The sequence below is a fragment of the Notolabrus celidotus genome, chromosome 8 (assembly GCF_009762535.1).
Source record: "Notolabrus celidotus isolate fNotCel1 chromosome 8, fNotCel1.pri, whole genome shotgun sequence".
Classification (NCBI taxonomy): Eukaryota; Metazoa; Chordata; class Actinopteri; order Labriformes; family Labridae; genus Notolabrus; species Notolabrus celidotus.
In genome coordinates, this window is record NC_048279.1 from 37,248,033 (window position 1) to 37,252,539 (window position 4,507).

The following is a 4,507-nucleotide window of genomic DNA, read 5'->3' on the forward strand; positions in this document are numbered from 1 at the left end:
TGTCGAGATATCGACCGTCTGCATTTTGTTCAAGCATCAAAACCACTTGATCTAGACAAGGAGAAGATCTCTGATCTGGTGAAAAATACAACCAGCAGTGACCTCCTGGTTAAGGGTTTAGATGTAATGCAGTAGTTCCTCCAACATGGAAAGGGATTTAGTGACGCATGCACGAGACAAACCTGATGAGATATTTCAAAGATGTGTAGACTGACATCCGTTCTGCAGACGTCTGTGTCTCTCCAAAGTGTAACTCTTCATTCACTGTTTATGTAAACACATCTGTGCGACGCAGTAGAATATGTTTGCTTGTCATTTCTGCCACAACTCACCAAAAAATAAAATTACCTCTGAAGAAAATCGGATCATGTCTCTGAGATTCAGAGAGGCTTTTCTCTCCTGCAGCCCGGTGATCGTTTCCTCCCATGAAGAGAGCAGCTGCAGCGGCGTGGACCAGATGCTGCCGCCGCCGAACATCAGGTTCGATTATACTGAATCATTTATAAACATAACATACAGTGTGTGTTTGTGCTCCGTCTGTTCACACAATTACAGACTCTTTATCAAGTTTTCTCTGAAACGCCACAAATTGACCAATGTCCAGCGAGTGCACAGTAACCACGAGGAGACAAGGAGGCGAGGAGACGAGGAGAAACAGCTGCTACCTTTAAAGTTCAGGGGTGAAAAATGATCATTTCAAAACAGATCCAACTTTAATTTAATAGCTAACGAGCAGATGTTCTCACAGACAAAGGAAGTGTTTTATTTTTATTCACTGATGTTACAGAAAAAACTTTAGATACAGCGAGTCTGCATCTGATCCATCTGTGGTGTAACGCCGTGATCCAAACGTCACGCTACACGTTACAGGGGAGGCGTAAATATGGTGCCTAGAACTGGCAACATGAAACGGGCTGAGGATGATCAAGGCGCATGATTGTGTTTAACTTCTAGAGCCTGAAGACATCCTTTCACTCTGACTCTGGTCTCATGTGGGAATTAAACTCCTTTGTTCGTTTGATCGATCTCCAAAAACCACGACCTCAGGGAAAATCAGCATCACTGCCAGAGTCTGAAGACAGGATGATTTTAAACCTTCAGTATCAGCAAGACTTCTCTCCACCTACCCCTGAACAGGTTCAGTAAAGCAGCTTCTATATTTGTGTTGTGTATTTTTGGTGTGCTTCCTCCTCCTCCTCCTCCTCTTCCTCTGCGGTGCTGTGTTACAGCTCTGATTAGGCCATTAGTCACACAGAGGAGTCCAGTTTATCATCGGAAAACAAGCCATCGCTCCGGCTTCAGTGAGCGATCCATCATCGGTGTAAGTTGCTTTATTTGTTGGGGATAGTTTGGAGAAAAGAAGATAAGATTAATCACTGCAGCATCCTGTTCTCATTACAGCAGCGAAACAGGAGAGAGAGGGAGGCCGCTGGTCGCAGTAAACGACTTGTTGGATTTGATGAGGAAGAATGGAAACATGAGAGAGAGACATCAGGTATTCCTTGTTGATAAATCAGTCTGAATGTGAGAGGTGAGGCAGGAAATGATCCCAGCATGATGCACTAAGAAGTTTAGTTTGTTTTTAATGTACTGTTTGAAGCAGACTCTGACCATCCTGTTATATTTAACTCAGAAAGACCGTCCCGTCTCCTTCAGGGCATCATGTCTTTTTCTCAGGGACGAGATTCTCACAACATGGAGGTGACGTCATTTCAACTCTCGGATCAGCTTGTTGCAGCTCCACTTTTTGCTCTTCTTTATGTGTAATGATGGATGTAGGCCTGCTCATCGTACCTAGAGTCTCTAAACGTAGTATGGGAGGTAGAACCTTCAGTTATCAGGCCCCTCTCCTTTGGAATCATCTACCAGTCAGGGTCCGGGAGGCAGACACCCTCTCTACTTTTAAGAGTAGGCTTCAAACTTTCCTTTTTGATGAAGCTTATAGTTAGAGCTGGATCAGGCTTGGACCAGGTCTTAGTTATGCTGCTATAGGCTTAGACTGACACACTGGGATCCTGTCTTTCCCTCTCTCTCCTCTCTCTGCCTGTCTCTCACTTTAACTCTTCCTGTCCCATTAAAGTTACTAACCATAGACCTTTCTGGAGTCCCTGAGCTCCCTTGTCTCGTAGGTTCCTCTGGATCTCTGCTGCTGTGGACGTGGTCCAGACTCCAGCTGCTACAAGTACTACTATCCGTCTCCCCACTATCATCTCTCTCTGTCTTCATCTCCCTCTATCCCTCTCTCCAACACGGTCTCAGCAGATGTGTGTCTAACATGAGTCTGATCCTGCTGGAGGTTTCTGCCTAGTTTATTCTCAGCAGCATTTTCTGGATCATTATCTCCACTTTCTTCAAACCAATGTGAGAGAAGAAAGTTCACGGAGCGAAAGACACAAACTTCAGATTTTTAATCAGTCAGCAAAGACGATGAAATGTAAAACCTTCTGTCGGAGAGATAGATGCTGCTGTCCACACTTTTCTCCCTGGCTTTATTTTCCTTCCCTGTTTCTACATCTCGCTCCTACGCTGAGTGTGTGTCTGTCAGTGTGTGTGTGTCAGTCCTCTTTACTCAGTGTTTGGCTGAGCGTTGTCTCTGTCAGCAGTTCACCGCTGCTCCAGGAGGAAAAGTCCTGACTCCCACACCTCCAGTTAAACCCGTAATCCGTATCCTCGCCGCCTTTTCCCTCCAAGGTCAAATCCACAAATGAAAAACCTGAACAAAGACAGTCTGAATCAGCGCTGGACTGGATCGGCAGTGATAAACTCTCAGACACGTGAAGCAGGTGAAGTCTTAATATGCAGGGAGGGTGCTGAGCACACACATGCTGCTCTCTGTACGGTTTATCCATGCAGAGAGAAGAATGACATGTTTTATCTTTCAACACATTTACACGCAGCATCACGCTGTTTCCCTTCTCTCTTAGAAACAAACACTCAGACTGCAAAGCTGTGGGAACATCTCTGGGATAATCACATGACTCTTGTCTCTTTAAACTCAGGTGATGTAGAGCATACAAGTCTAGTTTTGGTCTTTGGGAACAGACAGACCAATGATAACAAGACCCTCATCTATGAGACCTACATCGTCAGCCATGTTTGTTCACTCTGAAGTCACGTTTGACCTGGAGAGATTTGGGGGGATTTCAGGTCCAGACAGTGTGGACTCTGTAAAGCCTGGTTTATACTTATGCACCTCTTCCAAAATGTAACTACATGTTGAAACAACACGGACTTCAAGCCCTGTGAAGCCCCTGGAAACAAGCATCGAATGTAGCAGGACCAGAAACAGGCGTATCTCTAACTGGAGCTTCAAGGTTTGTCAAGCCAGCCGGCATCCTGGACTCACTGACCCACCAGAGATTGATTCCCATGTGACACCAAAACATGAGCCCACATAGAGTCCAGATTATTCATGAAGAGAAAACTGAAAGAAGAAGCCTTCTCCACACCTCTTAGATTTACCTCCAATCCCATTACAGAAAAATCCATCATTGTAATCTGGAGACAACAATTTATTCTTAAACCAATACATGAAACGGAGGGCGTTTGGGTCCCGACAGGTAGAGAGGGACATCATTTCCACTGGAGCGAGCTGCAGAAGGATCAAAATGTTTTACTTAAAATTCCTGTTGTGGGACAAATAAAGGATTATCTCATCTCATCTCATTTCATCTCATTTTATCTTATCTCATTTTATCTTGTCTCATCTTATCTCACCTCATCTTATCTTAAATCGAGGAGCATCAGATGAATGTTAAAGCTTCAAACATCTGCTTGGTTGTCGCCCCTGAAGCTGAAATAAAACCCCTTTCAGAGGAAGAAGTGTGAGTGTGTGTGACTGAACACGAAAGATTCTCATTTCAACAAAACTCCAAAGATCAATTAGGAAGCCTCGGGTCAATGCAGCGCTGCAATTATCCAGAAGTGCCCTTTAACAGATGCAGAGACTAATTCGCTTAGACTGATGCAAATGGAAGGGTGGGTCTGATTATCTCCCCACATGCAACTACCCTTCCTTAACACACACACACACACACACACACACACACACACACACACACACACACACACACACACACACACACACACACACACCCTGATACACACATGTAAATCCTGAACACACATTCATATTTAAGCACACGTCTGAGAGGATTAGTATTTAAATGGAATGATCAGCATGCCTGAGCACATCTGAGCTCGGCTGATGGGAAAGAAGTCGATCACCTGCTGTTCAGCGGTTAGATTATTGATCGGAGGGAAGCTGGATTCAGGCTGAAAGCTTATATCTGTCACGGTTTCAATTTCCCCCGTGTTTGAGACGTTAAGCACATTAAGAAGACAGAGATAGGCTGTCAGGTTCCCTCTTTCTATCGCCAACATTTACCAAAATATAAACAGTCTGCAGCTGAGTAAGGGGTCATGTCTGGTTAGCAGGTCCCCCCTATAGTCCCAGTGATTCCTCGTCAGACAGCGTTCCATGGATCCAAGATGGAAACGTCAACAA

At 44.7% G+C, this 4,507-nt stretch overlaps 1 long non-coding RNA gene across 1 annotated transcript; it reads left to right on the forward strand.

Annotated features, from left to right (window-relative positions):
* Positions 1 to 351: 351 nt before the first annotated feature.
* LOC117817776 lies at positions 352 to 3,648 on the forward strand. The gene is made up of 4 exons (XR_004632204.1): positions 352 to 480; positions 1,402 to 1,495; positions 2,604 to 2,783; positions 2,925 to 3,648. It is a non-coding gene; the product is annotated as an uncharacterized LOC117817776 (long non-coding RNA).
* Positions 3,649 to 4,507: the final 859 nt, after the last annotated feature.